Raw genomic sequence first — 25,992 nt, 5'->3', positions numbered from 1 at the left:
GGTCTTGCATCTCTCAACTTTCTCTTCACAATATCCCACAGATTCTCTATGGGGTTCAGGTCAGGAGAGTTGGCAGGCCAACTGAGCACAGTAATACCATGGTCAGTAATCCATTTACCAGTGGTTTTGGCACTGTGAGCAGGTGCCAGGTCGTGCTGAAAAATGAAATCATCTCCATAAAGCTTATCAGCAGATGGAAGCATGAAGTGCTCCAAAATCTCCTGATAGCTAGCTGCATTGACCCTGCCCTTGATAAAACACAGTGGACCAACACCAGCAGCTGACATGGCACCCCAGACCATCACTGACTGTGGGTACTTGACACTGGACTTCAGGCATTTTGGCATTTCCCTCTCCCCAGTCTTCCTCCAGACTCTGGCACCTTGATTTCCGAATGACATGTAAAAGTTGCTTTCATCCGAAAAAAGTGCTTTGGACCACTGAGCAACAGTCCAGTGCTGCTTTTTTGTAGCCCAGGTCAGGCGCTTCTGCCCCTGTTTCTGGTTCAAAAGTTGGGTTCATGCTTCCATCTGCTGAAAAGCTTTATGGAGATGAAGATTTCATTTTTCAGCATGACCTGGCAGCTGCTCACAGTGCCAAAATCACTAGTAAATGGTTTACTGACCATGGTATTACTGTGCTCAATTGGCCTGCCAACTCTCTTGACCTGAACCCCATAGAGAATCTGTGGGATATTGTGAAGAGAAAGTTGAGAGACGCAAGACCCAACACTCTGGATGAGCTTAAGGCCGCTATCGAAGCATCCTGGGCCTCCATAACACCTGAGCAGTGCCACAGGCTGATTGCCTCCATGCCACGCCGCATTGAAGCAGTCATTTCTGCAAAAGGATTCCCAACCAAGTATTGAGTGCATAGCTGAACATAATTATTTGAAGGTTGACTGTTTTTGTTTTAAAAACACTTTTCTTTTATTGGTCGGATTAAATATGCTAATTTTTTGAAATAGGAAATTTGGGTTTTCATGAGCTGTATGCCAAAATCATCAATATTAAAACAATAAAAGGCTTGAACTACTTCAGTTGTGTGTATTTGAATCTAAAATATATGAAAGTCAAATGTTTATCAGTACATTACAGAAAATAATAAACTTTATCACAATATGCTAATTTTTTGAGAAGATCCTGTATATAGGAAGAGCAACGTAGTCTAGATATCACGTAGCCTAGATGTAACGTAGTATAGACTGAAGATAAAGATTGATTACCATTCACCAGGAATGGAATCAAGAAGCTTTAAAGTGAACCTAAAGTGAACAAAAAAAATGAGATTAACTCACCTGGGGCTTCCCTCAGCCCCCTGCAGACAATCGGTGCCCTCGCAGCCCCGCTCAGATGCTTCTGCACCCGCCGGCGAACACTTCCGGTTTGGCCGTCACCGGCCGACAGGCATGGGAACGCGAGTGATTCTTCGCGTCCCCAGCCTGTATATCGCCCCCTATGCTGCTATTGCGTCCTCCTGGCCGCAATAGCAGCATAAGGGGCAATATACAGGCTGGGAACGCGAAGAATCACTCGCGTTCCCATGCCTGTCGACCGGTGACGGCCAAACCGGAAGTGTTCGCCGGCGGGTGCAGAAGCATCTGAGCGGGGCTGCGAGGGCACCGATCGTCTGCAGGGGGCTGAGGGAAGCCCCAGGAGAGTTAATCTCATTTTTTTTGTTCACTTTAGGTTCACTTTAACGCAACGGACTTAGTACAGAACAATCTGCTTTAAACTCCTGAAACTTTGAGGACGCCTAAGAAGTTCTATCTCCTATGCTGTTGCTGTGATGAGAGTCAAGTTATCTCACTTCCTGTGAGTTGCAGCTCTAATGAGGTGTTGTTGCCAATAGCAACCAACATATAGTTTCTGGCGCTAGTCTACTTTAGGGGACCCACCGCAAATCCCCATAGACAATTTGAGCTGTGCTGAAAACGGAATGAATTTCCGCTTTCAGCTTGTTTAAACCCCCACAAGTCATTTATCTATGGATAGCTGAGAATCTGCTCTAACAAATTATGCCACATTCGGTGAGAAAAAGCTGAAACCCACCGTGTAGGAAGCGCCGAAAGTCCACAATCGCGTCTCCGTCGGCTATCTTAGTTTTGTGCTGCTCATATTTTTCTCCCTCCTCATTGGAGGGATTGTTAGCTGGGGGCGTGCCAGGAAGAAAAACTGTACTCCACACGCCACCTAGTGGCTGTGGAATAAAATATAACTTCCTCTGAACTTGGGCAAGGGAATAATAATAATGTATAATAATACATTAATAATACATTATTATTAAAATAATATTATTATTAAAATGCACACAAATGAAAAAAAAAACAGAAAAAATTAAATTAATACATTAATATACATACATACATACATAAACCTGCTTTAGTGGAGTCACTGTCCCCTTGCCCGCTCGCTTCGCTTGCTGGGCTGCGGGCTTGGTCCTCGCTTCGCTCGGACAACTTTTTATTCTAACTCTATGTCCACATGGATAGTGGAGATTGCACGCCAGGACCCTCGCTTCATCACAGGCCTTTGTGCTGAAATTTTGGCTTGCCAGATTAGTGGCGGCGTGCAATCTCCACTATCCATGTGGACATAGAGTTAGAATAAAAAGTTGTCCGAGCGAAGCAAGGACCGAGCACGCAGCCCAGCGAGCGGGCAAGGGGACAATGACTCCACTAAAGCAGGTGTGTGTATGTATGTATATTAATGTATTAATTTAATTTTTTCTGTTTTTATCATTTGTGTGCAAACTCCGCAAGCAAGGGGACACTGACTCCAGTAAAGCAGTGTTTTTGTTTTTTTTACTCAGCAATATTACATTTATCAATTAATTATTTTTATACATTTTTATTAATTCATTAAGGGCTCGTTTCCACTGTTGCTGTGCGGAATCGCCTGGATTCCACCGCGGACGAAATCGCATGCGGATGCGTTTCTGCATGCGGTTTTCCCGCATGGCTAAGAAGCAGGCGAATTTAACCATGTCACTGCCTGTGTAAATTTCTATACCATTACATGCGAAATTGCACGTGAAATCGACAGGAAAACCGCATGACAAAGCCGCATGCGATTTCCCTATTAAAAGCATTGCGGGCGCTTCGCCCGCATTCCAGCCGCACGCGAGATCTGACGACTCCGCCGTGCAGATTTTCCCCGCACACCAAAACGCACCCGCACGACGCACAAGTGGAAACAATCCCATCCACTTGTATTGCCTATGCGAATCCGCATGCGGTGCCCGCATGCGGATTCGCTATAGTGGAAATGAGCCCTGAATCCATTACTTGTATTTTTTCACATATTATTTCCTGTTACTGTTCAATAGTTTGGTGGTAATTACTTTTATTCCACAGCCACTAGGTGGCGTGTGGAGTACACTTTTTCTTCCTGGCACGCCCCCAGCTAACAATCCCTCCAATGAGGAGGGAGAAAAATATGAGCAGCACAGAGCTAAGATGGCCGACGGAGCCGCGATTGCGGAATTTCAACGCTTCCTACAAGGTGAGTTTTAGCTTTTTCTCACCGAAAGTGGCATAATTCATTAGAGCAGATTCTCAGCTATCCATACATATATGACTTGTGGGCGTTTAAACAAGCTGAAAGCAGAAATTCGTTCCATTTTCAGTACAGCTGAAAGTGTCTATGGGGATTTGCGCTGGGTCCCCTAAAGTAGACTAGCGCCTAGTTTCTTACATTTGCTATATAAAATTCACTAAAATCAAAACATGGACAGTATAATACATCTGAAAAAAATCATAAGAGTAGATAACTACTTGTTCTATTTACATAACAATGTAAGTAGAACAAGTAGTTATTTATGTACCGTATATTCTGGCGTATAAGACGACCCCCAACGTTTCCAGTTAAAATATAGAGTTTGGAATATACTTGCCATATAAGACTACCCCTCTTACACAGCACACCAAATACAAATTTAAAAAACATATACAGGTGCTATGTGTGAACAGATACTGGTGCTGTACTCTATGTGGAACACAGTATATAACAGTATATATGCGATTGACTGGTTGGATTGGTCAACTCTCCCTAATGCTGGGAATACACGATGCGATCCGGCGGCTCGATTAGCCGCTGGATCGACTCCCGCCGCGTCCCCACGGCCGTCCGGATCAATTCCCGCTCGTCCTCGCGGGCGCTTCCTTATCTTCCGCTCGATTCCCCGCTATTGTCCGCCCACGGGTATCGAGCAGGGAATCGATCCGGCGGGCAATCGGACCTGTCGGATATTATCAATCAAGCCATCAGCGGCTCGATTGATAATAAAAAAACGAGCCGTATAAACAGTTATGATGGCTCTGCGGGATCAGGGGGGCCTAGGTCTACCGAACATCGCCTTGTATTACAAAGCTACCCACCTTCGCCAGATAACTGAATGTTCCGATTTTCTATCCAGAACCAAATGGGCCTTAATTGAAGCAACGCATATACTTCCAATTTCTTTAGCTTCACTCATTTGGCCAAACTCTCCTCATCTTCCCCCAACATCCCTGGGTCTCCCTACCACTAGGTTCATGATACGTCTTTGGGCTAACACAGCGGTGGATGCAGGTCTCCGATCCCCTCTTAGACTGCAACCATTTCTGGGTAACCCCAATTTTAAACCTGGTTTAAATAGAGATTTTATGAAACGGTGGTACTCCAAGGGATTCTTTCGATTACAAGATTGGCTACAACCCTCCTCTACATCATTCATAACCTATAATCACGTCTGCAAACACTTCCCCAGCTCCTCTAAACTCTTCCTGGAATACAGTCAAATCTCCCATTTCTTAAAAACCCTACTACCAAACCCCTCTAATCTGGGTCGCCAGACGACTTTTGAGGACCTTTGTATCCAAAGAGGCCATCAAAAGGGTTTGATAACACAGATATATGCACTCCTATGCACAAAATCGTTCACTGCTACCCCTAACCACCCCTACATGGCTAAATGGGAATCAGTCCTACCCCAGCCCCTATCCATTTCTGATTGGGACTCCATCTGGCAAAATGCTAAAGACTCTTCCATGTGTGTTCAAATTAAAGAGAATATATACAAAATACTATTTAGATGGTACCTGACGCCAGCCCTGCTAGCTCGAATCTACCCTGGATCTTCCGACCTCTGTTGGCGGGGATGTGGCCTTAAAGGAACATTAGACCATATATTCTGGTCTTGTCCAGCCTTATCCTCTTTCTGGACAGAGATTCAAGATTTAATACAACAAGTCCTAGAAGTCTCCATTCCTCTAGACCCCACTTACATGCTCCTAGGCAAGTCCCTCCCCCAGACCCATAAATTCGAAAGAATTTTAATCATCCGTATCCTCACCGCCGCTAGGCTATCCATTTCCTCCAATTGGAAAAAAATTGCCCCCCCAGATCTCTCAGAAGTCCTAGCAAAAATTAAATGGATCAAACGTATGGAAAAGCTAACTGCTACCCTTAGGGACACTGAACAACGTTTTGACAAAATTTGGGGCCCATGGGAGAACCATTTCCCTAATGGCTAGATATTATTAGACACCCCTTTACACCAGGGTCAACCTTAAATCTTCCTTAGCCCATTACTTTGGCTACCCACAACAGAGTGGATACATAAAAAATAGATTCCTAAGCCAATCTGACCTCCTTATTTCTTTCAGTCCTCTTGACCAAATATAGGGGCTAGTGATTTATTTTCTTTTCCTTTTATGTTGTGATTTGACTCTAAATATAAGCAGACTTTTGTACAAAATTTACCCTTAAACCCACAGGTACTTAGATTCGGAGAAATTTTCTACTATGACTTTTCTTTCCTTCCATCAGTAGGCTCAATTTACACCACCTATGCCGTATTTGATCAATGATATGGACCTGGACACTAATCCATCATTTGTATTCCTTTCCAGGACCAGGCTGTAATTTTCTACGTTCAATGTATTCTCATTTGTTGACCTTACCTATGAGGTACTACTTTGCCTTAAGATCTGATAATTGCCTATGTACCTGTACCTGTAAACTTTTTCTTCCATAATCAAAATAAAAATAGTGTTACAAAAAAAAACAAAAAACGAGCCGTATATATGCCCGGCATAAGTGGATTGGTCAGCTCTCCTTGTCTACCTGTTTATCAGAGCGGTATGGAAGAATAGATCCCGCTGTGCCCATAAAACACGCCTCTTTCACCCTTCTGACCCACCCGTGTATCCTGTTATTACCTCATTCTCACCCTATTTACTTCATTCTCTGCCTCTAAGATCTCGCACATGTGCGCCTGTGCCGCTTCACTACAGTCCTCAGCGGCGAGATCTGACAGGCAGTAACAGGATAGGGCACCCGGCGTATAAGACAACCCCTGACTTTTCCGAAGATTTTCAAGGGTTAAAAAGTAGTCTTATACGCCAGAATATACAGTAAATTATTTTTTTCCTGGTATAGTGTGGCTGCCCCTGCTGCTTTACAGGAATATTATCGATCAAACATTTTTTTTTTAAATGCTGTATCTTACGGCACACATTACCACAAGCACTAGGAGCAATTTCCTTCCTTATACAGCTCTGCCCCTCTGTTGTAAAATCCTCTGTCAGTTTTAGATACAAAAGTGTCGGGCTCTTAAAGGGCTAGACCATGTCTCTGCAGAGGGGGGTTGCTATCAACTCCTCAGTGTATAGTTTAATAGTCACCTTGCTGAAATAATCTTATTCAGATGGTGGTAAGGGGTTAAATATTCCAGCAATGTGTGTTCCTTGTCTTCTGTTCTCTGACTGATAAAGATCCTGATAATGCCTTTGTAAACAGTGTCTCTCCCTCTCATAGCAGTCTGTGAAGTAGATGCAGCCTGGAAATTAACATCCCAAGCAAGTCAGTCAGTCAGCAAGGAAAAGAGTATACACATCTCCCTGCTAGTTATATTAAAGCAATATTACAGCTCATCTAGCTACATGTTACCTCCTCAGATCAGCCTCCTCCTCATGTCTCCTACATGCTGTGACACAGTGAAGTATATTTGTGAGCTGTGTGAGGAATGAAGGATGATTTATAAGCAGGGAGAGAGAAATGGGTGAATAAATAAAGTGCCCCTAGCACTAGTTAATACCCTAAAGGGCCTGTTTCCACTACACGGAAATTGGATGCAGAATTGATGCAGAAAAACTGACTCCAATGAATGCCTATGGGGAAATCTGCATCAGAAAAATCACGCTTAGTGGAAACAGGCCCATAGGCATTCACTGGAGTCAGTTTTTTTGCATCCATTCTGCATCCAATCTGCATGTAGTGGAAACAGGCCCTAATATAGAGTATTAAAAAAAAGTCGCTTTGATTGATAGTGTTCCTTTAAGGCCCTTTTCACACAGGGCCTGTTTCCACTACACGGAAATTGGATGCAGAATTGATGCAGAAAAACTGACTCCAAAGTATGCCTATGGGAAAATCTGCATCAGAAAAATCGCGTTAAGTGGAAACAGGCCCGTAGGCATTCATTGGAGTCAGTTTTTCTGCAGCCATTCTGCATACAATCTGCGTGTAGTGGAAACAGGCCCATAAAGAGACTATGTACTAAAAAAAAAAAAAGTCCCCTGGGGGTACTTACTTCGGGAGGGGGAAGCCTCAGGGTCCTAATGAGGCTTCCCCCTCCCCTCTAGCTGCAGGAAATCCAGTGCTGACTCCCCCGAAGTGTCCCGCAATCCTGGCTCGACAAGCCTGACAAGGCTTGATATATTTACCTTCCCTGGCTCCAGCGGGGGAGCTGTTGCGGCTCTCAGCATGGAGATAAGCAGAAATAGCCGATCTCTGTCGGATCCGCTCTACTATGCAGGCGCAGGAGACTTGCACCTGCGCAGTACAGCGGACCGATAGCGATCGGCTATTTCCGCCTATCTTCGAGTGGAGAGCCGATACTGCGCCTGTGCTGGAGCCGGGAAGGTAAATATTTACATCCCCGCTGTTCGGATGGGCACAGCGAAACCGCCATGGGACACAGGAGGCCTGGGGAAGCCTCAATAGGATCCGGAGGCTTCCCCCACCCGAGGTGAGTACCCCCCAGGGGAACTTTTTTTAGTTAAAGGTTTTCTTTAACTACACTCCTTTCAGGCAGTTCAGCCTCCCACCTGCTGGCCACCGAATGGCAGCATAACCCCGCACACACGCTGCTGTTACCTGGCAGTAAAAACTGCCTCATGTTTCCAACCTCACATGTAACTCCATGGAGGGAGGTGCCTCCCCACTGCCTGTGCTGAGTGCCCAGCCACTACATGGGACCAGTTGACAGGCAATGGAAGTGTGAAATGGCCCTCTGCCTAGTACTGCCCCAGCAGCAGCAAAAACAAGTTTATGACAGCTGCTTCAAAACAGTGAAGTCCATTTTCTATTGATCAATACTTTATAAAAAATAGGAAGCCACTTAAAGGGCGAAAAGAAGTTGTAAATTAGTAATAAATGCGTGGTGTCTAGAGGTCGCCATATTAGGAGCAGCAGCTCATGCACTACTAGGTTGTGTAGGTTTTACATTACGGCAGTACATTTTTCTGAACTGACAAGGGCCCATATGCAATTCCCTTTTTCACCTGAGTTTTCTCCTAGGCGATATTTTCACAATTTGTAAATAAAATGTCTTTTAATCTGCCAGCAAGCATGCTCAAAATAATTTTTACAGTATCGTTTCACCTACTTTTTGGTACTTTTTCAATCGCAAAGTGGTAAAAAAAATATTTAAAACTGAAGATGAAAATTTACCAAGGAGAAAACTCAGGAGAAAAAGTGAGTTGCATATGGCCTAAGAGGTGTCTTAAGAGCCACACCAGACTTCATTAATGAATGTCAGGGCTGTAGCTAGGATCCAAGGCAACTTTTTCAATCTGAAAAAGAAAAGTGTAAATTATTGTCTTCGCCACTGAAGGAAGTCTTCGGGAGCCCGAGTGCTCCGTTCCATACTGCGCACGCGTGAGCGCCTTCTCTCGAGCACTCGCGGTGCACAGTATGGAGCCGCCTGTCTTTGAGAGGACTTGGCTTCCAAAGTCCCCCGTGGCAGGGGATTCAAACAGGGGAGCAGAGCGGGAAGGCTCTATAAGACCCACTGCCTTCCCTCTCCTTAGGCAAGTTTCTGGCTTTTTTTTTCAGCACGACTTCCAATGACTTTAAAGTACACCAGCTTTGCTTTGAGGTTGTTCCGCTGTCACCCCAATTAAAGTCTGTGACCCGACTGGATCATGCAATATAGCGCATGTGCTCTCCCTGCCGTGGATCTCCTTGATTGCTTTCCCATAGCCAGAAGTGTTCTGCGCATAAAGTTTATAACGACTTGTAACTGCCCATGCACAGAACACGTCCGGGAACAGAAGCATGACTGAGGAGGTGCGTGGCTGGGACAGCACATGTGCCAAAGTGTGCGACTCAGCCGGGTTGCAGACTATAATTGGGGTGACCACAAGAACAACAGAGGGAACCCAGAGAGACCTCAAAGACTACAAAGGTTTACTTAAAACAATAATTTCCCACTAACTACCATGCAAACTGCTGTAATTATGTTAAACCTATGGTATATAATTGTGACCCTCCCTAAGCTGCATACACACTAGATTTTTACAGTCCAAAACAACCTTTCATAATTCTCATTTGAGTGAAAATCTGTCTGTGCTTATACTGCTTTAACTGTGCTTGCAAACACCGGTCAGACTGCCAATCAGATTATATTGAGAAGTCCTGTAATATGCTGCCAGCACTAACTACTACTACATGTCCAAACTACAGAAAAACATCTTTGTTGGAGACCAAATTTCATGGAATCTCCATAGAATACCAAATCCTGTAAAGCTGTGTAGATTTCAGCTCTCAATGCATTTTTTTAGATTGCTCCAATACAGCCTGAAGCTCTGTACAAATGGAGAATTCCAGTTAATCTCTCCAAAACTCTAAGGGCCCGTTCAGATCACAAATGCAGATGGCCATGCGTGCGGACCGCAACACGTACGTGTGGCTGATCCCATCACTGAAAAGTGAATGGGACAGTCGCGCGTTTTGACAAAATTTGCGTGCAGCATGGGTTCCCGGTCTGCACAGGTCCGGAACGCATGCAGTGTGAACATCAGATAGTGCACTCTATGCACTGTCTGATGTTGTGCGTGTCGGCCTCCTGCACGCGTTTCCAAAACGCGGCTGGAAACGCGTGCAGTCTGAACGGGCCCTAAATCTCAGCGAAAGGACCTCGGCCTTGAAAAATTGTGAAATCTATATGTATGAGTATATATAAAATGTATTCACTCCAGAGTAATATGCACTATACATTTATTTTTTTCCTACATTGCAGTCACTTACAATAAGTTGTGAAAGTCTGATAGATCTGAAAAATTTTGGACTAGTCCATAAAGGAAATTATGAGAATACCTCATGAGGACATGGACTACTCTAAATCTAAAAATCTCACATTTTACTGCCTACTTTATGTGACAGCAACATAGAAGAAAAGTAATTAATACTGTAGTGCTTTTTACTCTGGAAAAAAGTACTTCGTACATGTATATTTAAACATGTATATTAACCATTTCTGACGCTGGGACGTGAGCCTCACGTCCGCAGCGGCAGCTGCTACAGCTGCAGGGATGCGCTAGCCACATCCCTGCAGTTTGGGGGGCTTTGCAGCGATCGTGCAGGCAGATGCCCGCGATCCCAATGTTGCTGACTACAGGGAGGATTGGCTGCAGGGGACAAAAGTCCCCTGAGCCAATCCATTCTCATCCACCGAGAATAAATGTTCGAATAAACTAGTGTTTATTTTTAAACAGAGCCGCCGCGCTTACTCCCGCCCATGATTTCTGCCGCTTACCACTGCCGATCGTTAGATTTATGAATGGGAACAAAGTCCCCATTCATTCATCTTCCTGCAGGCCACCGCGATCGCAGGCATCCATTGATGCCTGTGTCACTTCCCTAGGAACAATGTGGCAACTTCCTAAAGCGTACATATTGTACACAAATAGGAAGTGCTCAATGGGGACATCTTGTGGCCAAATAATAAAATTACACCTACTGTGTTTAGGGAATAAAAATGTTTAATATGTATGTCAAGAGGGCATATTATTATTAAATTATGGGCTAAAATTAGTGATGGATGTAAAACTGAAAAAATGCACCTTTATTTCCAAATAAAATATTGTCACCATACATTATACTAGGGATATAATTTTAACGTTGTAATAACCGGAACAAATGGGCAAATAAAATGTGTGGATTTTAATTACGGTAGCATGTATTATTTTAAAACTATAATGGCCTAAAACTGAGAAATAATGATTTTTTTTTCATTTTTTTCTTATTATTCCCGTTAAAATACATTTAGAATAAAATTAGTAACATAACGTACCACCCAAAGAAAGCCTAATTGGTGGCAAAATAAGGTGTAGATCATTTCTTTGTGATAAGTATTGATAAAGTTATTGGGGAATGAAAGGGAGGAGCGCTGAAATGTGAAAATTCCTTTCATCCATAAGGTGAAAAATACCCGTGGGCTGAAATGGTTAAATGTTACAGTTTTAAGCTATAGTGGTCCTTGAATCTTACTAAAAAGAGTAATGCTCAATAGGTGCATTATTACCTTGCAGCTGCAGTTGCGTAGAATGCTTTGCACCCCTGCATGACACTTGTGCTGTTTTAAAGCACAGGTATCAAACACAAGGCCCGCGTGCCAAATGTGGCCCTTCTTGCCATTTTATGTGGCCCTCCCCAGCTTCAAATGTGCATCATTGAAAGCAGTAAAAGAACCACAGCACACTGCTTTCCCATCCAGAGGAGCACACCGATGATAGTGTTATTGGTTGAAATATTGTCAGTTTGAGAAGGGGTGAAGCAACTACCCACCGGACCCTCTCTTGGGATCCAAACCGCTTCATGTGGTTAGTTGAACACCCCATAATCCCTTTCTGCCAAAGCAGCGCTGGAGTAGGTAAATATTAAACTGCTCCACGGCGATACTCTGCAGAAAGGTGAGAAGCTGACACCCCATTTTTGCTATAGTTACACCACTTAATTTGAGGCTGTTCAATTAAATCTTAAAGAGGATCTGTAACGTCAAAATATCCCCTGGGGGGTACTCACCTCGGGTGGGGGAAGCCTCCGGATTCTAATGAGGCTTCCCACGCCGTCCTCCGCCCCTCAGGGGTCTCACTGCAGCCCTCCGAGAAAGATGACGTCAATATTTACCTTCCTGGCTCCTGCGCAGGCGCTCTGACGGCTGTCGGCTCCGAAGTAGGCGGAAATACCCGATCGCCGTCAGGTCTGCTCTACTAGTAGTAGAGCGGACCCGACTGAGATCGGGTATTTCCGTGTAGTTCGGAGCCGAGAGCAGCCACAGCGCCCCCGCTGGAGTCTGCAAAGGTAAATATTGAACTGACAGTCGGGTCTGTCGCTGGCTGTTCGGAGGGCTGCAGCGAGACCCCCATGGGACAGAGGACGGCGTGGGAAGCCTCATTAGGATCCCGAGGCTTCCCCCACCCGAGGTGAGTACCCACCAGGGGATCTTTTTGATGTTACAGAGTCTCTTTAACAAACAATTTGGCCCACCACTTAGACTATGCTTTCGATTTTGGCCCTTTACATGATTGAGTTTGACACTGCTGTTTTAAAAGTGTACCTGCAGTGAAATAAAGTCCACCAAATGGGTATTGACCAAAGTAGATGGGAACCACTGGATAATCCCCTGTCCCCCTGCCATTCCAGCGATGGGATTTCCTTCAAGAAAACCAGAGATCAGCTAAACTAAAGAATCGATACTTACCCAGGGATTCCTCCCACCCCATAAGCACGTGCGAGTCCCTCACCGTCCTCCCGTGGTCTGCCGTTCCGCTGCGATCAGCCTCGGTAACTGGCTCAGTCACATTCAGACCGCAGGAGGACGGTGTGGGACTTACACGTGTGTATGGGGCGGTAGGAAGACCAGGGTATCAAATCTTTAGTTTAGCAGATCTCTGGTACACTTTAAGTCTGTTGACCACTGCTTGTTGACGGAGCTTGGCTGCGCTTGGCAGATGGCTTGCTCCTGAGCACTAGCACAGAGCTGAATGGGCTCAGCTTTTTCCACTGAGTCAGAGCAGCGGCTCCATGCTACGGCACAGGCACAAACCATCCTGCGCATGCACAATACAGCCATGCTTGCTCTTCTACGGGAGTGCAGGCGCGAGCTCTGGGGGTCCCAAAGCTGGAACGGCCTGGTGAAGGAGGACAGGAGAAGCCTTTGGATGATCCAGAAGCTTCCCTCTACCGTGTTATCTGATTTTTTTCTAGACAAAATTCACAGATTTGCTTTAAAGTGAACCAGAGAACCAAAACCTTCCCTTTTGTTTCCTCCCCACTACCCTCTACATTGTAAGCCCGCAAGGGCAGGGTCCTCCTCCTAGTGTTTCTCATACTGCTGTTATTTTAACATATGTACATGTACCAACCACATATCAACTATATATGTATCTGTATTTACTCTATTCAATGTCATGACAGTACAGTGTCTTGTATTTCTTATGTATATTTGTTCCCCATTATTTGTTTGTACTATGTACAGCGCTACGGAAGATGTTGGCGCTATATAAATAAAAAAAATAAAAAAATAATAATAATAATAAAGCACCCTCATGTATTTTACCATATACATCAGTGGGAACATTAGAGAAAACACCTACCTTGCTTACTGTTTCATTCTGCACTGCACAGCTCGCTTCTAATCAGCCATGATAAAATCCCTGACTGAGTATTCAGTCTTGCTTTGCTCAGGAATATTTATGGCTTAGTCTGTGTTCTCTCAAGTCCAAGCCTGCCCCCTTCTGGCTCTGCTCAGGAATCATTATAGCTGAGTCATTATAGCAAAGCCAGACTGAATGCTCAGTCGGGGATTTTATCAGGGCTGATAAGAAACAAGCTGTGCAGTGCAGAATGAAACAGAAAGCATGGTAGGTGTTTTCTCTAATGTTCCCACTGATCTATATGGTAAAATACATGTGGGTGCTACGTCTCTGGTTCACTTTAAGCAGCTAGTGCAATTCAAACAAGACAGGTGATCTGGCACATGCAGTTATTACAAATGTGCAGTTTAGTTTCAATAAATTTTTATTTGAAAAGAAAATTTTGTTCATAAAAGACAAGAAAAGGTGAACATTTCAGGACAATCCAGCATAATGCATACAGCAGTCAGAATAAGATACAATAGCATTTATAACTAGATCTTAATTACATCCTAATTACTATGAAGATAGTACAGGGAAATATTTTATCAATTTACTGAACCACTTCATAGCAGTTTCAGGTTGATTATAGCTTGTCATAATGGTAGAACATATAGCATTTAGCACATTAGTACATGTTTGAGCTAGTTGAAACAATTCTAAACTTAAGAAAACAAAAAGGAAAAAACAAATATGAAAGACTAAAGGAAAAATAAAAAATGAAAAGTAATAGTAAAAAAAAATTAAAAAAAATTAAAACATAAAAACGTACACACCCGTGTCGAACCGAGAAATGTGCCACTTAGGTTGCTATATTTTATGAAAGACTATAGTATTGATGGTACCTTAGTGCATGAGACCTACAATGTTTACCTCTAAAAGGAATCTAAAACTTCCTGGGCATCAGCAGAAGAGGTAGCTTGAATCCAGGGTAGCCAGATTCTATCAAAATGGTATGTCCTGTCCAGCAGATTGGCTTTAATTTTTTCATTTAACATTGTAGTATGGATGCGATCAAGGACACAACGGAAGATCAAGGTTTTTTGCTACCATTGGGATGCTATATAGGTTTTAACAGTGTTCATAATATGTTGGATAAGCTTATGCTGAGCGTATGGAACCTCGTCAGGATGTAGTCCCAAGAGACAGATGGCTGGATCTACTGATAGTTGAATCGAAAGGGCTGCGTTAATTTTGCGTATGATCTTATTCCATAATGCAACCACCACTGGACAGGACCACCAAGTATGATACAACGAACCTGATACCAAACATCCTCTAAAACATAATTTTGATTTGTTTTGATATATCTGATGAAGCCTCTCGGGCACTAGATAGGATCTATGTAGTACACGCAGCGAAGTCTCCATATGCACTACACACAGACTACCTCTGGAAAGTGTGTCAAAACATTGTAACCATTGGTTATTGTCTAAGCTGGTACCCAGGTCGTCTTCCCAGTTAAGCTGGTATTGAAATTTCGTGTCTAGTGGACCAACATTCAACATGGAGTATAATAAGGATAGTGTTCCTTTAAGTAGTGGATCAGTTAGACAGAGGCTCTCAAGAGAGGTACCTCTAAGTTCCTGACCCACTTTAGCCACAGATAGTATATAATGCTGGATTTGGTGCAGCCTGAAGCTCTCATAGACAGGAATAGCAAGGTTTTCTATCAAGGTTTGTTTTGTGCATATCTTACCCTGATGAAGAAAGTGTTTAAGGCGTGTGCGGTTGTTCAGGGACCACCAGCTAAAGGCCTTAAGGTTTTGGCTTGCTGGAAAGTCAGGGACAAATGTGCAGTTTTAACATGTATAAACTGAGACCCCCTCTGCACCACACTATCAGCAGGAAAACAGGTGCTGCATAACTATACTAAGAGAAAACCTTCCATTATTAAAAAGCACTACAACTCCCTTTTTCAATTGCAATGCAAAGGCTCCTCATGATTGAAATAAGGCTCGGCCATAGAATGCAGCAGCAACAGAAGCTCAGTCTAACTTGAGGGAGTAAATGCGTGTCTACCCTGTCCAGTGCATGAACTATCGCTGAGGGTCAAACTGTTCAACTTCATCCCTTTTTAGGGAAATCCTACTTTGCATCAACAAAGGCACAACACCAGGCAAGGATCAAGAAATGACAAACAATGGCTACAGCTTGTCCCACCAGCACTTCTGCAAGAAAGACGACTCTCTAAGTTTTCAATACAGGCCTTTGTTTGACTGAACTTTGCAGTGTCCAAAGAGAGCCACAGAGGTTTAGGTGTGTTTATAGTCATTGGTTGCACAGAACAAGACAGACCCCACAAGTAGTGTGCCTGGATAGCAACAAGTCTTTCTTTTTCTGCAATTCAACTGGAGAGATATATAGCAGGCATTGTAAAAAAGAAAAGAGAAAGAAAAAACAACAAAGAAAATACTTGATTTATGTTCTCCAGCAGCAGTGGCTGCCATGCTAAAATGAAGTTTATAAGAGAAAAAAACTGAATAAAGTCTTCAAATACAAATGCCTGTTAAGATATTTTGAGCTTGTAAAATAAACGCTTTAAATGTGAAGTGCCACGTGTACCATAAAACCATCAGTTTGCAGAAAAGTAAGTCGTGGTGTTTCTGTCAAGCTGTGTATTGTGGTCGGTCAGCCTTTGTAACCTACATACTGCCATTCCAATAAACAAAGCAATGAAAATGGGGAACCTTCATTAGGTTTTGTTCAACCCACCAGTGAACGGGTGAGCTGAACTATACATAATACCACAAAATAGTGGTATATTGTAACCTACCATATCAATAGTGATGCATGCTCATTTCAGTGACTTTTAAAAGCCGATATCTGATTGGTTGACATGAAAAACACTATATATATGTGTATATATCCGTTTTTCTAGCTCCGTTTCCCTCCATATAAAGGTAAAACTAGCCCTGCTACCCTCTATATAAGGTAAATAGAGCAAATCTGAGATTAAAAAACTAAATCTAAACTTAGAATTTCTGCAGCTTAACAACATAGCATCCCACCAAAATCTCACCTCAACTCCCTGCCTTTCAACTTTATTTATTTATGTTTTGGGTGGGTAGCTCTGGCTGATGTGCTCTAGCTGAAACCCAATCATCTATAAATCAGTTCTCATTATAACCTGAAATATTGATGCACAAACTGCTGTAACAGCATCCTCTCTTCTCCTGGTTGCCCCCTATTCATTTCTCTTTTTTTATGTCTCTTAAGCATTCCCTCTTGCGTAAACAACTGTCTTCACTCCTTACCACAAGCAGCTAATAATTCCTTTATGGTCTGTATAGTTGTATAGTTCATTGGGTAAATAGAATGGATAAGCAATAGAAACATTCCGAATTCCTTGCAGCTTTGAATTGGTCCAATCAAAATCTGCAGGAATTGCATCTAATTGATCATCTCACATTGCAAATATATTGTATTGTCCCTTGCGATTAAATGGATGCAGTGTGTAAGTACCCCTATAGTGAGACATGAAGATAATGACATCCACATAGTTAATGCTTTTAATGTAAACAAAACATAAGCAAATCTTACACAGTTTTCCAGTGCTCTTAAAAGTTGATTGCACACAAAAGCAATCCACAGCTAATCTGATAACTGTATATCAGGCAGTTGGCTTCATCTTGTATCATTCCCTGTAAGCTCAAATTAATCATATATGTTGTATAGAAAGAAGTTATCCTTAGTAGTATAAGTTTACCATATATGCCATAACTAAATTAACTACTGCCTTTAAAAACTGAGGGGCACTGAACACCTCCTGGGTTTTCCCATATAGGATACTTTTTTCTATAACTCAGTAATCAAAGATAGCCCTAGAAGTGCCGTTCTTGAGATTAAGGAGACTGGTGCTTTATTATTTTCCTCTCATACTACAAAGATGCTTAGAAAAGAACAGCCTATTGTGCTCATGCTCTTGCCTGCAAAAAGGGACATTGGCCAACCAGGCAAAAGTGGGAGAATAAGAGCACTAATCGTTGATACAGAAGACAAATTCGATTACGAGCTCGGAGCCCTGAGTCAGAAAGTCTCATAGACTTTAAGATGTTAATCCTCGGCATAATCCTTCCTTTGGCGTGTAGGGATAGTGCAGCCACAAGAGCTGTTTTGTTATTTATATTGGCGTTTAATAAAACTCAGCCAGTGGTGAATGGACTGCCCACTCACCAATGGTAATTAATTCCCCATTTCAGTGACCCAATTGTAGTAAGATAGAGCAGTGGGCCAGTGGCAGTGCTCCAATCCCCCTTTGTGCTGTTACACAGCTCTCGTGCTCCAACAGCTATGGAAACTCAATCTTTTCATGTCATTCAGAGTTTTCCTTGGGCATCTTCTAAACTTCAAGGATCCCTTTCTTTTCAGGGTGTTGCTGAAAAGCTGTGCTGGCTTGACCACCTCTGTTGAATTTAATGATTTGGCTGAAAGCCTTTTGGGGTTTTGGTTAGGAATAGAAAGGAAGGGGATTCTGCAAGCTGCTATGCAAGTTAGGCTAATCTGGACACATACACTGGGATGCAAAAGTTTGGGCAACCTTGTTAATCGTCATGATTTTCCAGTATAAATCATTGGTTGTTACGATGAAAAAAGTCAGTTAAATATATCATGTAGGAGACACACACAGTGATATTTGAGAAGTGAAATGAAGTTTATTGGATTTACAGAAAGTGTGCAATAATTGTTTAAACAAAATTAGGCAGGTGCATAAATTTGGGCACCACAAAAAAGAAATCAATATTTAGTAGATCCTCCTTTTGCAGAAATTACAGCTTCTAAATGCTTCCTGTAGGTTCCAATGAGAGTCTGGATTCTGGTTGAAGGTATTTTGGACCATTCCTCTTTACAAAACATCTCTAGTTCATTCAGGTTTGATGGCTTCCTAGCATGGACCGATCTCTTTAACTCACACCACAGATTTTCAATTATATTCAGATCTGGGGACTGAGATGGGCATTCCAGAACATTGTACTTGTTCCTTGGCATGAATGCCTTAATGGATTTTGAGCAGTGTTTAGGGTCGTTGTCTTGTTGAAAGATCCAGCCCCGGCGCAGCTTCAGCTTTGTCACCGATTCCTGGACATTGGTCTCCAGAATCTGCTGAGTGGAATCCATGCATCCCTCAACTTTAACCACAAACATGAGTAACCATCCTCTCTTCATGTGCTGTAACAAATACTTTATTGATGGCATACAAAAATCCCAGCAATTATCACGTGGAACCCTCCCCTTTAAAACCTTTTTAAAACCAATTCTGGTGAGTACATGTAGCCATACAATTCATATCTTGTTCCTCACCCCACTGTCACAGTGATGGTTACTCTCAAATATGATCGCCCAGCCTAAGCCTATGCTGATCACATTGGTCCACCAACCACTGTCTGACATCTGTGGGCCCACCACCAATGCACACCGCGAGGCCTCCACTCACACACTGCTAGATGGCCATCTCATGTTGTATACACTAGCGCTGAAATCAGCCTGATCAATGCTTGGCTTACTCCTCCAATGGGCTCTGACTCTCCTGAGTTATCCTAGCACAGTGTCTCTGATATGCAATGGTGTATTCCTAATTTATGGTGTAACCGTTAGGTCTCCCCTTGTTCCACTAAGGAATATCCCCTGCATAGTGCTGCAGCTCCTCGGATGCCCGTATGCCTATCTGTTCCAACTTAGACCTCAATAGGCAGCAGCGCTGATACTGCAAACAATCAGCCCGTGGCAGGTGTGGCTGTGGAGTGATTGTATTAGCACTTACGCTACCGGCGTTCACCGCACATCTTCCCGGGGGAGCTCCGCTCAGGGCGCATAGCAGTCCAGTCGCCTGACGTCCTCGTCACCCCGCAGCTTGACGCCGGTGCGTCACTTCAACAATCTTCCCCCGGAGGTCCGCGGACAGGCGTTGTAGGTTCCTTTTTCGTGAGCGCTCACATGACTTCAGCCAGGAGTCATCCCTCAACTTTGACAAGATTCCCAGTCCCTGCACTGGCCACACAGCATGATGGAACCACAACCATATTTTACTGTAGGTAGCAGTTGTTTTTCTTGAAATGCTGTGTTGTTTTTCCTCCATGCATAACGCCGCTTGTTATGCCCAAATAACTCAATTTTAGTTTCATCAGTCCACAGCACCTTATTCCAAAATGAAGCTAGCTTGTCCAAATGGGCTTTAGCATACATCAAGTAGCTCTGTTTGTGCTATGGGTGGAGAAAATTCTTCTTCTGCATACAGCATCTCCTTGTGTAAAGTGCGCCAAATGGTTGAACGAAGCACAGTGACTCCATCTGCAGCAAGATGATGTTGTAGATCTTTGGTGCTGGTCTGTGGGTTGACTCTAAATGTTCTCACCATTCGTCGCTTTTGTTTTTCCGAGATTTTTCTTGGTCTGCCACATTGAGCCTTAACATGAACTGAGCCTGTGGTCTTCCATTTCCTCAATATATTCCTAACTGTGGAAAGAAAGCTGAAATCTCTGAGACAGCTTTCTGTATCCTTCCCCTAAACCATGATGGTGAACAATCTTTGCCATCAGGTCATTTGAGAGTTGTTTTGAGGCCGAAAGAAAAGATGCGGGGTCTCCACCTAGATTTAAGGCCTGTCGGCCTGTTTATTGCAAGTAACAGTGCAAAGCACAACATTTCGATCGCAATGGTCTTTCTCAAGTGCTTGAAGCACTTGAGAAAGACCATTGCGGTCGAAACGTTGTGCTTTGCACTGTTACTTGCAATAAACAGGCCGACAGGCCTTAAATCCAGGTGGAGACCCCGCATCTTTTCTTTCTGTTGAAGTTACCCTGTGGTGGATGAGGGGATAAGCTGGTCGATTCCCTGGTGCATCAAGGTTTGGGTAGTAGTGTTGGGATTTCTCTATTTTCAGTTGTTTTGAGACCCCCATGTTGCTACTCTTCAGAGAAATTTAACAGAGGAGGGAAACTTATAATTGACCCCCTTAAATACTCTAAACTCTTTCTTATAATTTGATTCACCTGTGTATGTAGGTCAGGGGTCACTTACCTCACCAAGCAAATTTGAGTTCCAATAATTAGTTCTAAAGGTTTTGTAATCAATAAAATGACAACAGTGCCCAAATGTATGCACCTGCCTAATTTTATGTAAACAATTATTGCACACTTTCTGTAAATGCAATAAACTTAATTTCACTTCTCAAATATCACTGTGTGTGTCTCCTATATGATATATTGAACTGACATTTATACGGGAAAAGCATAACGATTAACAACGTTGCCCAAACTTTCGCATCCCACTGTATCTGCAAACCACTACACAGTTAACTAATATACTTATGGGGCAAACTTTAGCCCGATGGTCCTATGCAAAAAAACAAATTTGGTGTTAAAAATATCAGACCGATAGACATTAGTAGAAGTCCATGTTCAAAGCTTAAGATGGATAGCCTGCATGAAAATTGCAGCTTGTTTTTGGGCCAATCTGATTGGCCCAGTTCCGAAATGCATACAATTTGAATAACATTTGCATGCAAGCTAGAAATATTTGCATCTTACTGCCTAAGTTTCCGGCAAAATACTCTGATCTGAGTCTGAGAACATACATGAAAGCAGCATTTTGTAATGCAGTATTGATAGGTCCTGCCAGTCATACAGAGTATCAATTATCACCATCTTCCATATGGATATTATGTCATGCATTTCCCTTGGACAGATTTTTTAAACATTTTTACTTTCCAAAGTTAATGCTTGCATTCAAGAACAAAATCAAGTAATACATTCGTCAGGTTGGAACAGCATTTTTCAGATCCTGATATCAGTCGCTGAGCTGTACGCATCAGGCACTGCTCAAATAAGGTATTAGGGCTCATGAACACTATGGAGCCGATTCAGTAAACAGCAGTAAAATTTACATGTGCACCTAGTACTTGTAAGATTTACCAAAACAAACTGCAAAATGGGCGTTGCATAAATAGCACATGCTGCGTTATGTACACAATTTGAATATTGTGCTTATAATGCGAGTTACACAAAGTGTGTTACATAGTTTCCATAATGCCAACTATGTAATGCGTAGTCACACAAAGGGCCATATGCAATTCACTTTTTCACCTGAGTTTTCTCCTAGGAGATAATTTTTTATCTTCAATTTAAAATAACTTTTCAGCACTTTTCAATTACAAAAGTACCAAAAAGTAGGTGAAAAAGTATTATCAAAAGTATTTTGACTATGTTCTTGCTTTCTGGTGGCTTAAAAGGTATTTTATTGACAAGTTTAAAAATATCACCTAGGAGATAACTCATGAGAAAAAGTTAATTACATATGGGCCAAAGTGTGTTACATAGTTTCCAAAATGGAAACTATGTAATGCGTAATCACACACAGTGTTACATAGTTTCCATAATGCAAACTATGTAATGCGTAGTCACACAAAGTGGCCCATATGCAATACATTTTTTCTCCTCAGTTTTCTCCTAGGTGATATTTTTAAATGTGTCAATAAAATGCATTTTAAATCAGCAGAAAGCAAGGAAACATTCAAAATAATTTTAATTGTACTTTTTCATTTACTTTTCTGTACTTTTTAGTTGAAAAGTGCTGGAAAGTTATTTTAAATAGAAAATGAAAAATTGTCTCCTAGGAGAAAACTCAGCTGAAAAAGTCAATTGCATATGGTCCTGTGTATTATATAGTTATAATATAATGCAAACTATGTAATGCAGAGTTTGCAAACCTTTTGCGAATACATCACTTTGCCACTTGTGATGACTGTGCAATTCTGAATGTTAAACTAATTGTTCTGAGCATCAGAAAGGTGTTTTGGGGCATATTACTGGATCATTTCTATTACTGTCTTCAGCACCATACATCAGCTCATCGCTAGTCTATATTAACATTTATCACTTAAAATGTTTTTATCTTTCAACATATTTGACAAATAATAATACAAAGGCACATGGCATACCCTTCTTCCACCAAACATCTTGTAACCTCTTGCCCCCATGTAGGCTGGTATGGCCAAAATGGCTGCCCTAGCCAGCGTGGAGCTCTACTATCTGAACAATACCAATCCACAGGACATACGGCAAATAGGATCAAGGGGCTCTGCAAGAGGCCCCCACTTCTTGCAAAGCCACCCCGTACATATCAAGTACAAGGACTCATCCTCACTTCTGGTGCTCAGGAGGAGGCAACTACCCTAATGCATGTGTAAAAAGCCCCCTGGGGATCCAGATATATACCTCACTAGGTGTTTGGAATGGGTAGGGTGGTATATCAGTACTCCTTACTAAGTACTCCTTTCTTAAATAAGTAAAAAAAAAAAATCACATTTCAAAACACGTCAATAAAAAAATATATATTTCCTATAAAATATATAAAAAACTATTGCAATCATCTGGAGAATTCTAACTATCTTAAAGTGAGGGCCCTCCACTGCACTATTGCATTACAGAAAGGGTCCCAACAAAGGATCTTTAAATCACTTTGCAGAGTCCCCTTGGGAGCTTCCTCCACATCTGGAGTTAGTTACACCCACTTCATCCTGTCAACCAGAACTGGGGATGATTATGCCCTTTGTCCTCACTCCCTTTTCAAGTAGAGACATGTCACCCCTATTAAAGTAACACTGAAGTGACAAAAAGAACTTAAGAAGACGAAAGGCTCTGGATCCCAAAGGGCCCTTTCACACCAGAGGGCTTTTTCGGCGTTTTAACGCCACGGCCGAAGTTGGCGTTTTCCTAGGTAAAAGAAAGTCCATAGACTTTCATTTTACCATTCACACTAAACGCCGCGTTTTGGAGCGTTGCGTTTCAACGCTCCCAGGTGCTTTTTCTGGGCCTACCGCGGCGTTTCTCATTACAATTGATTGTAATGTATAGGCGTTAAAACGCCTTCAAAACGCCTTGAAAATGCCTGCAGCCAAAACGCAGCGTTTTAGCCTTTCACCGCTGCCTGTAGTGTGAAAGAGCCCAAAGAGCCTTCCTAGTTCTCTTCTCCTTCCCTTTTGTTCCATATCTGTTCCCTTGGTGGAATTATTCAACTTGCAGGTTGCATAAGTCTTTTGGAAGTACTCCTGTCCCTGAATACTTCCAAAGATGAGCGGATCTGTTCTCTGCACTTACAAGTCCAGGCTTGAGCATGCGCAGGACGGATGCACTCCATTAAGGAAGCACTTCGGAATGCGAGTTTTGAATGGTGGACAGAGGGGAAAGGGGCAACGGAGAGAGGACCAGTAAGTCTCTATGGGATCCAGAGGCTTTCTTACAGGGTAAAAGTGACAGACCAACACCTCTTCCATTCTAAACTATGCACAGAGTGACAGTGAATTCATTGCTTCAATAACAGGGGATCACACAGACATACATATAAATAACTTGAGACACTAGCAGTGTAAGTGCACTGAAGTGTGTATGACCTGGAGCATGAATGGCTGCCAACTGGAGATGTATCACACAGACAGAAGGAAAAGTGGGACAGCCATAGCCATACTAGCTTCAATATTTTCTTGATGTCCTTTCAACAACTGCTATCTGGCTGAGATAAATAAGGTAAACCTTGAATTACTGTCCGCTGCCTTATGCTGGGCATACACGGGTCGATCCGACGGCCGATTAGCTGCCGGATCGACCCCCGCCACATCCCCCCTCGTCCGCACGGATCGATTCCCGCTCGTCCCCACCGGCGCTTCTTATCACCCGCTCGATTCGCCGCTATTGTCCGCCTGCGGGGATCGAGCGCGGAATCGATCCCCGCAGTGATCGGACACGTCGGATATTATCAATCGAGTCATCAGGCTCGATTGATAATCCTCCCCTCGACGTTGTGTATGCCCAGCATTACACTTTCTTTGTGCTAAAAGATAGGCATTTTCTGCTATTTTGTAAAGAAAAAAAAGTAAATTGCACAATTTAACCCCTTAAGGACCACAGGCTTTACACACACCCGCAGGACTAAATACCAATTGACGTTAGACAGTCCTGGGGCTGCCACCGCATTCACGCCAATTGGCGTGAGGCGGTCGGCAAGAGATTAAACAATTTGGTTTTCTTATTTTTGTTTCCCTCATTATGGTATATGTAATTGCTTAAATATAATCTGGGCACAGAAAATCATATGGTGATGGATATAGGATAGTTTGACATGTTATGGGGGTGGGAACAGAGTTAAAAAAAAAAAAAAGGGCAAAGTTAAATGGGGACAGGTAGAGGATGAATAGAGCATTGCTTGGGACAGTGCCGAGGACAGATAGAGAGTTGGCAATGAGGGGCAAGGATGGGGACATGGATCTGTCCTGGAGCACATCTTGAATTCTGAGTCTTATGTCTGGTACACACCATGCAATTTCCCATAAGATAGATGAGTCAAATTGATAATTTCCACCAGGTTTGATCTGATTTCCTATTGTTTTTTTCTCATCGATTTTGTATAGAAGTGATCACAAACGATCGGAAATCAGATCGGACCTGTCGGAAATTATCGAGTTGACCCATCTACCTGATGGGAAATTGCATGGTGTGTACCAGGCATTAACCACTAATATATCTGCGCCCTGCAGGAAGACTGTTCCCCTTCCAGGGACGTAGATATTTGTCTTCTAATCCCTATGCATGCTCATGACCCCCCCCCCATTCATGGTGGTGTACTAGTACACTGATCAGTGAATAAGAATGAGATGCCGTGGCCATTGATAAAACAAAAGTAAAACATACATGCATTACTTCCTGTTAGTGTACCAACAGTATGCACAAGAAGATAAAGTGGGGACATCTTGTGGCCAAGTAGTAAAATTACACCTACTTACACTTTTAAATAAAAATACATACATTAACCTTTAAAATTCACACACACCGGACTCTCGTCAGGGTCGGTTGTTACCGACAGTGGACATTGTATGAATGCATTTATTGGACTTCAGCGCAACTGAAGTGCTGCAGAGATTTAAATTGCAACAATCATGATTCCCCAATAGTCCTAAAGCAATGAGCCAGCCCAACATAAATGACAGAATATTTCATAAACTTCATGCAGCCTTGATCAGCAGTAGAATGTTGAAGCCATTGCTTTGGAAAAAAAAATAGTTAAGCATTAAAATGTATTTTTCTCTGTTTGATAAAAATATAGCAATGTAAACGTATTTGTATTGAAACAAAGAGTTTGCATCCTTAGAATCTTAACTTTTTCCCAAAGAAAGTGTTGCAAAGTTTGGATTTATGTTGCATGGACAATACAAGATGAGGATATTGTGTATTGCTACACACTCACCACTCCCAGAGAAGCATACTGAATCAAACTAACAAAATACAGAGTGAACCATATGGCCATGAAAGGCTTGCACT

The sequence above is a fragment of the Hyperolius riggenbachi genome, chromosome 1, assembly GCF_040937935.1.
Source record: "Hyperolius riggenbachi isolate aHypRig1 chromosome 1, aHypRig1.pri, whole genome shotgun sequence".
NCBI lineage: Eukaryota > Metazoa > Chordata > Amphibia > Anura > Hyperoliidae > Hyperolius > Hyperolius riggenbachi.
The sequence above is the reverse complement of the archived record's forward strand: the minus strand, read 5'-3'. Positions refer to the sequence as shown.